At 40.3% G+C, this 10835-nt stretch overlaps 1 non-coding gene across 1 annotated transcript; it reads left to right on the top strand.

The window, feature by feature from the left end:
- Positions 1 to 936: 936 nt before the first annotated feature.
- On the top strand, positions 937 to 1009 carry Trnaf-gaa. Its single transcript has one exon. It is a non-coding gene; the product is annotated as a tRNA-Phe (tRNA).
- Positions 1010 to 10835: the final 9826 nt, after the last annotated feature.

Raw genomic sequence — 10835 nt, 5'->3', positions numbered from 1 at the left:
TTGCTCTTATGGGTTTCCCAGAGCATCAAATAAAGCATTCATTCATTCACAAACTGATAAATTTGTTCATTTCCAACAATATATCTCGCATTCTTTAAATAACTTTTATCAAAATGCGGCTGATTCCACATTCAAGTCTCCTATGTTGATACGTAAGTATGAATCATCATGTGCGTTTAACAGAGGATAGTGTAATTACTTCCAATGTTGTGTTTAAAGAGGTCCTCTGACCTCAATTTGCACATGAACATTCCAATTAAATTTGTACATAAGACCGTGCCTTTTTTTCTAGGTACATTTTAAAATTAGAAACGCGCCTATCCCTCTGTGGAACTGCATTGAAAAGAGCGGGGGAAGCCCGCTGGGAGCGGGCGCAGCACGCTCGTTATACATGTAATTTACGCAAGATCGATGTTCAACTGATAGCTTGGTTTAATTGAAATATGTCATGTAAGCTTCTACAAGTTGTACTAGATTTGGGGAGAGAGGTGGCCTAGTAGGTAGAAAGCTTAGGTGCTTATCGACGGGATTTGGATTCCAATCTCGGGTAAAACCATCTGAAACCGGGGATCGGGTTGGTGTGGTGGCTAGAGTGTTGGCTTCCCACCCGGCGGGCTCGGGTTCAAATCCCGGCAGTGGCAGAGAATTTTCAGAGACTGCCCGATCCCTGCTTGAATGTTGTGTGGAGGACATTTCAAGCGCAACACTCCGTCCGTCGGATGGGACGTTAAGCCGTGGTCCCCTTGGCGCCTTTCGTTAAGAGCAGGCTGACGCCGACGCCGGATTTCTCTCCACCCTTCCTTCCACACCCTTCCCTCATGGCGCAAATGACCTCAGCTGTCGGTCGCCTCCTCCAAATACCATACCATACCATACCATCTGAAACCACCAAATGAAGACTACTCATTGCAACTTACTTGTAGAAACCTTGCGGCAGCCGAAATAGCTCAGTTGGGAGAGCGTTAGACTGAAGATCTAAAGGTCCCTGGTTCAATCCCGGGTTTCGGCATTACTTTTTTTCGACCTCGGTGGCGGCGGGGTCGAGTCCTCACTTGGGAAAGGTCGCGGGTGATTTCTACCTAAAGCAGAGGTCATCAACCTTTTTTAATGCAAGAGCCAAAAATCGATTTCATATCATATGGAGGGCCACAGTGCTCCACGTCACTTAAGCACCACATCTATAAAATTAAAAAAAATATTATTTCAGTTTCACTCTCAATTGGTTAAAAAGTTCAATCAACCCATTTACGGCCGAAGTTGCGAAAAATCAATGCGATTTTTAAAGTAAATAACGCGAGCTTCCAGAGTGTATCTCTTCTCACTAGGTGTCACTAGCGTCCTTGGAGTGTGGTTCGCTGGCGCGGCGCGATACAATATTTTCTTCAACCTCTAGGGGGCGCAAAAAATTAGCCGCTGGGCCGCATACGGCTCTGGGGGAGGGGGTTGAAGACCCTACTCCTACAATATGGAAGATTTCTCTGGAAATACCTTTTACTGTACTGCAGTGCTGTCGGAGCAATTGAAATGGAAATATGGGAAAAATGAAGTAAAATCTGATGCTTTCCAGCGAATACATTCGAAAAAGGCTATTCGGGCTTCCAGCCGTGTGGTCTCCCTCCATTCTGCCGACGTTTCGGAACACGAGTCGGGTTCCATCCTCAGGGCTAATGGTGAGTGGATGAAGTTTGCCAGCTTATATAGTCCTCAATTGGTTGGTTGGTTGGTATTGTTGGTTGGTTGTAAGGTCTAACGTGATTGGCCAGGAGGCAGCCAATATTATTTTTAAAATCTTAAATCTTAATTTTATTTATTCAAATTTTATTTAATCTTATTCATTTTTATTTTATATATTTTTTTTTATTTTTTACTTTGGAAAATAAGATTGGCTGCCTCCCGGCCAATCACGTTAGACCTTACAACCAATGAGGATGGAACCCGACTCGTGTTCCGAAACGTCGGCAGAATGGAGGGAGATCACCCGGCAGGAAGGCCGAATAGCCTTTTTCAAACGGGAAAAATGTTCTGAAAAAGCTACTACTTTAAATATTTGAGTGAAATTGGACGGTTAAAATCTTCATACTCAGCACATTTGCGGGGCGATTTGGGAAAACTTGGCACCCTTTGTCGGCGTGCGGAATTACTTTAAAAATTACGGAGAAATATTTCTCAAGACACGGTCGCTCTAAAAAAAAATCCCTCCTCCTCATGCTCCGCCCACGTCCCTTTTTATCTCTCCCAAACAAACCCAGGATGAAACAAAAGAAGAGCGGAAATATTCTCTTTGGAAGCTAAGAACCCTTCTGGATCTTCTCAAAAGGAACAAATATAATTACAATCCTCCGCGAAAAAGGGTGCGCAAACATTCCTCTAAAGCGTGGCGAAATTCAAAGAGAATCCGCGCTCGACGTATTTCGGCCCTTTGAAAGGGAAAGCTCCCTCCTCTTATCATGGCCATCTTGCCCTTTTGCTTAAATCTACGAGAGGGCGGGCCGGAATTCCAGGCACCTCCTGGAAGTGCTATCTGCCGGCCAACAGTCGATGCCTGTCGATCCTCTTATAGAATGGCTGCGTCGTACTTTATAGGAATCAGTAAGAATTAACCCATTTCCACCCACCAGTGGCGCAGCGAGGAGTGGGGGGGGTTGGGTGATATAACCCAAGAGCACAGAGAAATTTTTGGTTTAATCCATTTTACTTAATGGATTAGTATTACTTATAGAATAGTGTTAGGATTAATCAAATATCTCTCATAAAGCGGTAAAACTAGTCATTTTGAACCATTAATCTTATAATTTTCTGGCGGGCCCCCGCAACTCCCACTTACCCCCGTGGGTATGCAATACCCCCACACCCGTAAGTATTAATTGCGCCTAAAACTCCCCCCAGCCTTGATTCCTAGCTGCGCCCCTGGCACCCACCATTGCCATGTGGCTTCATCCTACATTTCATAGTATGAGTCTCTTGATGACAAGCTTCGAACAATTTCGTTTTAATAACATTACAAATACGCATCTTAACTCTCTAAGAGCCACCGAGAATTGGTGTCACTAGCGAAAAGTGACAATGAAAATTTAAGAATTTTGTTAGACCTAAAATACGAAATTATTTTTTTACAAATCAATAATGTGTTTTTTATTTTCACTAGAAAAAAATTATTTGTTGTTAATAATATTCTAATGCATAAATAAAAGCGAACAAACTATGTATAAATCCACCAATTCATTTATGTGGTACTACTAGTTTCGACGCAGCGGCGTCATCATCAGGTATAAAGGCTACAAAGAAACAAACATACTTATATATCATGTCGTATCGGGAGGAAGAAGGTCGGTGGAAGGGGTGGCTGGGAAATCTGAGGTATGCCACCCCTTCCACCTACCTTCTTCCTCCCGATACCACATGATATATAAGGATTTTTTCTTTGTAGCCTTTGTACCTGGTGATGACGCCGCTGGGTCGAAACTAGTAGTACTTACCACATAAATAAATTGGTGGATTTATGCATAGTTTGTTCGCTTTTATTTATTAGAATGAACCTCCACAAAGTTGAGCCTGTTACGATAGAGATTATTCTAATGCATCTTAAAAAGGACAAAACAAAGTGTATTACATTTTATGATAATAAATCCGGTCTACCATCGAGCCGATATATCGGCTCATAGCACTTTTCGCCGATGGAGTGAAAGCCGATATATCGGCCCTTTCTGACAATACTTTGAAGCGCTATAAAATTTGTTTGTATGTCTTCAACTTTTCTATTTATCGACTTGGAACGTCTCTCTGAGCCCATATTATTCACATCCTCAAGACGATAAGGCAATGAGAATCATGAATTTCATTGAACTCAATATCAATATAACTCTCAGTAATAACCATTCAAAGGATATGCGCTATTTTCTACACGAGTTCGAATATGCCATAAAACTTAAAATGAACTTTGTTCTTGTTATAAGTTGTTTTTTTTCTATCGTGAGACGTAAATTTGTTGGAGAAAGGGAGGCAAGCTTTCTTTTCTTTGTTTATGACTAGAGGAAGACGTAACAGAGAGAATCAAAGGCTGGAGATATTTTATTTTCCTTTACTTTTTTGATGACTCAGCAGTAAAGGGAAAATTGAATTTTTAATTAATGTTCTCGGCGTCAAAACAGTCAATTTTAAGGTATCCCTTGCTTTATTTCGAACTTGAACATTGCGTATCACTAAAATAAAGGATCATTAAAGAATGTGTATTTTTGCGTGATGAGTGTAGTTTATTATTTGCGTTTCTTCTTGATAGAAAAAATGGAGAGTTTGATGAGCTAGTAAAAAGTAGTGGGAAGCGTTGAGTGAAAGATATGTTCTATTTGAATTTTTTTTTATAGTTCACCAACTTGAAGTGAGTACTACGAGCAGAATTTTAATTTGGCACTCATCGAAAAATAATTAGCAACTACTTAAGATTTTCGTGAGTTTATGAGCAGGCGGACTATATTTCACCTATTTTAGTTGGGTAATTTTTGTTTCCTTATGGCGAACGTTGCCTGCGTTTGAAGAGGTCCGAAGTTGACTACAGAAGATATTGTAGGCCTTTGAAATCATCTCAACATTTCTACATAAGCACGATATTTCCACTTGACAAAGGTGAAAAAATCCTTAGCTAACATGCATGACCGTTGGAACCAAACTTAAAGGAAGGCTTTGTCTTTTAGCTTTAAACTTATTTTTCTGAACCGCACGCAAACCAGAGAGAATATCATTAATTTTATTCGCCGGTAAAATGTAAAATTATGCACAAATATTTTAAAATTACAAAGTTCACTAATTCAATAATGATCCAATATTTCACCATGTTACATCATTAGCAATAATTATTTTCCCATGAATTACAAATAAAATTACGCCCAAGTAGCCGCCCGTTTTTCACGAGTTGATTACGTCACTGGAGTTTCGGTTCTTTCAGCTGATCGAGTGAAGGCTTTAACTGGGGATAGGAATCTGTGTAAATCAGTGTAAACACCAAGGAATCACACGAGGGCCATACTCAAGATCTAGGCGTAGGAGAGTCGCGGTGACAAGCTATATGTGAGTTTGTGACGTCATAAACTTACCTGCGTGAGGGTCGAAAACAGTTTTTTTTTCGTTACGACTAACTCGATAATTAGGCGATGGATCGATAAACGGCAAAATATGGGTCTCTTCATTTTTCAATTACACCACACTCGACCACAAACGACGATACCACAGTTTACTATACCACCACTTCTACTACTATACCACTACAATCAACTATAAAATAAAATTGGTGAACGATTATATTATTTTCTGTTTTTTTATGAGCGAGGTGATGTATTTTTGTGATTCACAAAAATGAATAGCTTACGACAGATTGAAAAGGAAAGGAAAAAACGGAAGTACATAATCGAGTAACATTTTTCCCAAAGTAAATGATTTGCAGATAAGTACATACTTAATTCCGCAAATTACTTTCAAAAAGGCATTGTGTATGCAATACTTGCTCCAATCCGAAGAAGTTTACCATGTTTGTAGAAGTTGTAAAGTAAAGAGGCAAAATGGAAGGAAAAACGATACCTCCACTGCAAAAACGCTCAACAATCGCCCACCGAATCAAATCCGCTCATCTAGTAGCCCAACAATACGGATCCACTCAGCTGGCAGTGTCCAAAACGCTCATTTCCTATTTTCCAAGCTTGGAGGTGAGCGTTTATGCGCCGGACACTGCCAGCTAAGCGAATTCGTATTGTAGGACTACTAGATGTGCGGATTTGATTCGGTGGGCGATTGTTGAGCGTTTTTATAGTGGAGGTATCGATTAAAGGAATTCGGGGCTACGATTTCGAAATTCCTAACCGTTTGCGGAAAAAAATTGTTTGCACCACAAATAATAAAAACATTGTCGTAAAAAACGCAAACTCGGGTGTCTTGATTTCACTTACAGACACTAGGAGCCACGACAAAGCAGACTCAAGCGTATTCGCACGTATACGCCTCTCCCCTTTTCCCAACCCAACCGCTGCGGCTTTCCTGACGTGTTCACAGGCTCCACCCCAATACGCACGGGGTGGAATGTGAGAGGGATCAAAGTAGAGCACGTCATTTGATAGGAGCGATATGATGGGGATGAAAAGAGAGAATGAAGATTGAGGCGCGTGTTTTCCCCCGATTCTCATTCCGTACTTCTTCTCGTAGGGTGAAGACGATCCACTTTGGGAAAGGCACTCGCACGAGGCTACCTTCCACAGGGATTGGAAAATTGGGAATAGGGTAGTTTCCCTCATCAAAGAAAACGAAAGGCATCGACTGCGATCCGTCACCCACCATCAGTGTATTCATAATATACGAATTATTTGGTTTTAGAAATCCCAGGAGTTTAGACGAACGCTTCCAGAACACCTCCAGAAGTCAGAATACCTCTTCTTTTGTTTTGAAAGGGATTGGACGTGATGCTTCACACTGTTTTACACTCTAACCACAGTGCATTAAAAAAAATTCCCAAGACATGTCAATACTGAAACTAACCGGCAAGTTTTCTGGCTGTCTTTCCGCAGTGCACACTTGGCGGGAGAATCAACAGGGTAGTTTCCTTCATCAAAGAAAACGAAAGGCATTGATTGAGATTCGTTACCCACCATTAGTGTATTCATAACATACAAATTATTTGGTTTTAGAAATCCTAGTTTATACGAATGTCAATTGTCAATTCTAACCTAATTTGAAAAAGGCCAGATTGGCGGCCAATCGATGCCACTCCATGTGACGTCACAGGGGCCCAGATGCTATACGAGTAGTCACGTGTTTGACATCGTCTGAGATTACCAATGCATGCATGAGGCACAGAGCTCAGGGAAACGTCTCTTAATAATTACCTATTAAAAATGCCCATGGTCGGAAAGTTTCCTTCGTTTGATAGGGTATTGATAATCCTTATCTAAGCCAAGCGCTACCTGCTAGCAGCCTGCATCGTAGCGGCGTTCTTAGCCTCGCACCTAGGTGGCCTCACACAGCGGCAGTCGGAACCAGAATGACGTCACACGGGCTTTTTCCAGCTTACATTCATAATTAGCCGGCGCGTTTTCGCGCGCTTAAAAATTTTCACTTTTCATTTAATCGCGAAAAATAGATATCGTCATTAAAAAATCTAAAAGCGTGAAATACTTACTCCTGGAGTTATAATCTTTCGATTTAGGCAATAAAAAAATAAGAAACCACCCTATTGCGGGAGATTAGGAAGATGTTTGAGGCTTTTCCTCTGTTTATATGAAAAAAATCGAATGTAAATTTTTCCAAGGATATGAATTTTAGTAGCCAAGGTTCTGCCTTTGTCGCGTCGGGGGGTTTGCCGAAAAATATTAACGCGTACTTGACGCCATCTCTTATTCCTCTTGAGAACTATCCACAAACTGCCGTTACCAAGGCACTTAAATTGAGTTTAGCTGTTCTTTTAGCCGCATTCATGTCATCTCAAAAGATTACTCCCCAAATCCATATTATTTTTCATTCAGAGATGATAGATAGGTGTTTAAAATTTTAAACTCGCCGACAACGTCTCTGAGCTTTACAATTTTTTCGCGCTAATTTTTCGGCGTCAATGGATAAAATTGAGCGAACTCCACGGTAATTTTCACGTAAATGTCACCAAGTTCCGGGTTTTTTTGTAAAAGCCGCCGTTACCATAATGTCCGCATGGGCACTGGATTCACACGCTAATTGCAGCGTATGGATAATTTTTTCTGTAAACTGACTGGTTGAAATTTAGTCATAATTTTGTTTAATTTTAGCTGAAATTTGGAGAAATTTTGTTAAAACTTAACTGATTTTTTTTATTAAGTAGAAATTTTTTTGAAAATTCGTTGACATTTAGTCGAAATTATGGAGATACGCGAATAATATCTGAAGGTTTCCTGCGCGTTATGTTTGGGACTTCAGGGTGTTTCTGGGACCGTCAGTCAATTAAGTTCATTTAGAAGTATATTTTTAAATTTTCCATAAAGTGAAGCATATTTCGCATCCCGGACTAACTTCCTTAAGTGTCACTGAACTTGTGTGTCCCGCAGGTGTCCCTAAAGCGTCAGAGCCCTCTCTTCCAGAATTTTCTGACTAGCTTTTATCCTCATCCTTACGGTGACAAAACATCGCGAGCCTTGCTTAAACTAACTTCGTCGCGAGGAAAGAGAAGAAAAGTTCGGATGAACAAGCACAAGACTTATTCCGCATCAGTTGGCGCACATCTTGAACGGCTTGGGCTTTGGGACTTAAAGACTCGCGGAAGGAAAAGTTAACGTGAGAGAGTGAAAATAGGAAACTGGCGCCCACTTTTTCATTCTTGTTTGCAAACAAGGCTTTTGAAAAAATAATACTACCTCCACATCGAAAGAGGAACGAAATATAGGCTAAATTAACTAAGCGGATTCAGGGAGAACGATTTTGCAGGTGACGTTAGGTACATGGAAAGAAAGTGACTTCAGGGAAGTATTATAGAACCTTTTTTTCGTATTGAAATAAACGATACTAGTAATGCGGTCACGAGCAGATTCGACTATCTGCTGATGATGCTGTTTAACTCAGAGAAATTTATGATCCGATGGTGGCGAATCAGAGAAAGACCTCTCTGCCATTAACGAATGGTTTGTAAATGGAAAGTAAAATTAAATTATGACAAGTGCGTGGTCATGAATTTCTGGAAAAACCCCAACCTCTTCTAACAGAAGCTACACTATAAGCGAGGTTCAATTATCAATCGCGAAGTCTTTCAAATACCTAGCAGTCACTCATAACTAAGGACCACTCTTGAGGAAAGAACAACCGTGAAATCTTTGGAGAAGCACACTGGGATTTTTGAAGAGAATTCTCGGGTAATACGATAAGAAGGAAGAAGCCTTTAGTCAGGTCTCATCTGGAATATGTAGCTAACATGTGGGACTAATAGGTAATTCTAAAACAACTAAATGCCAGAACTTATGAGGCAAAGTTCTAAGAAAATTACATACTCATGTTTTACGGAGTATCATCACAGTCATAATAACCAGTGATGATGATGAAAACATTATCAAAATAGAATACTTCACAAGATACACTCACATTTTGAATGTCGCACATCAATAAGCCTTCCCTACGGCAGCCGCAAAATTTTTTTGGAAGAAAGGCGGAAACCGGGGTAATGACATGTAGCATGACGTCAACACTAAACCCGCAGTGCTCAGAAAATAATCTACCTAACCAAAGATTTCTCTCCAGATAGCACTTCTCAGCAGCAGAAAGCATTGATAAACTTTAAAATGGTGTTAATCCCATGATTTGCAGGAGCACTTTTTATGGCATCCTGAAAATTAATATAGCCCAATCATACAACATAAGTACTTTACACAATTACAGTCCGGCCACCAAGGGTTGTCCGATGACAGGTGGGTCTTTTTTGGGGTAGGGGCAGGGTTGCCAGGTAAGAGAGGGAAACGGCCAAGTCACATGTAAACAAAAGGCTTTCCTGAAGGACCCAAGGGAAGAACCTATTGTTTTGATGATTCGAAGAAAGGGCTTGTTTTAGCGACTCAGGCCTGTTTCAGTGCGTCACATGCATGTGACAAGGTTGTATGACTAGGCGAGGGTGTGAGGTGCGTTTTGGGGGACAGCAATTGACTGCAAACCGTGCTGGCATAGGGTTCTCTGCCCCTCCTTTTGAACTGTCATCTAACAACTCTCGGCAGCTGAACTGTACATGTACGCTCCGAGTAACTGCAAGGTTAAAAATACAATGAGATATGCCAGCGCATGAAATTGTGGCTCAGTAGCACTCAAAACCATGAGCATCATGAAAACCTAACTCCTACCACTTCTTCAGATGAAGCCAAAGCTACATCTCCGTTAAACAAATACACTATGAACAAAAGCCACTTTAGGTGAAGATGGGTGACACAATTTGAGATCTTTAAGGTTACTAAAATATGTATACACCAAGGATGAACCTTGAAAACTGTTCACTGTGAAAAATATTTTGCTTGAAATGGCCGAGCCAAATATTTTTTCATGGCAAAGTTCATTCTTGGTGTATATAAATTTTCACCTATGTGCGTGACTGCGAACAAAGTCACTTGTTTCATGGAGAAATAAAATCTCTTAAAAACGCAAATAGTAATGACATTTGCTCCTGCTCAAGAGCTTAAAAAATCTATAACTAAGCTTCTTAGTACTCTTGTCTTTAATCTGCTGTCTTTATGCATCATCTTTAATTCTCAAAAGTGACTATGTACAGTATAAAATAAAGGCCACAAAGATGACCCTAACTCATATCGCCTTATTTCAGTCATACCGATCATTGGTGAAATCTTTGAGGTAATAGTTGAATCTCAGCTACACGAACATTTAGAAAATACTGTTTCTTTTTGTCCATCTCAACATGGGTTCCGTAAAGGTGAAATTATCAAACAAAAAGCTCTTCAATACATCACCAATATCATCCACAACCCTTATGAAGACAAATTATCTGTTGCTTTAACCCTTTTTGATCTTACCAAGGCTTTTGATTTTGTCCCACTCAATATTACTGGAGAAATTGAAATGCTATGGTATCTCAGGAGTTGAGTAGTCTCTCTTCCAATCATATCTTTCTCAGCATCAACCATGTATTGAAATGGAGGGAGTGCAGTCCTTTCCCCTCCGTACTCCTTCCCTTTGTGATTGTTAATCAAGTTAATTGTAAGAGAGGACAATGCAAGTTAATTGTGAGAGAGGACAATGCTGTCCTAAATTCACTTGAAAAATAAAGACGAAATTATTATTAGGTGTTCCTCAGGGGTCTGTCCTGGGCCCTATCATATTTTTAGCAATGATTAATGACCTACAAT

This window comes from Ischnura elegans, chromosome 11 (assembly GCF_921293095.1).
Source record: "Ischnura elegans chromosome 11, ioIscEleg1.1, whole genome shotgun sequence".
In the NCBI taxonomy this organism is placed as follows: domain Eukaryota; kingdom Metazoa; phylum Arthropoda; class Insecta; order Odonata; family Coenagrionidae; genus Ischnura; species Ischnura elegans.
The sequence above is the reverse complement of the archived record's forward strand: the minus strand, read 5'-3'. Positions and strand labels throughout refer to the sequence as shown.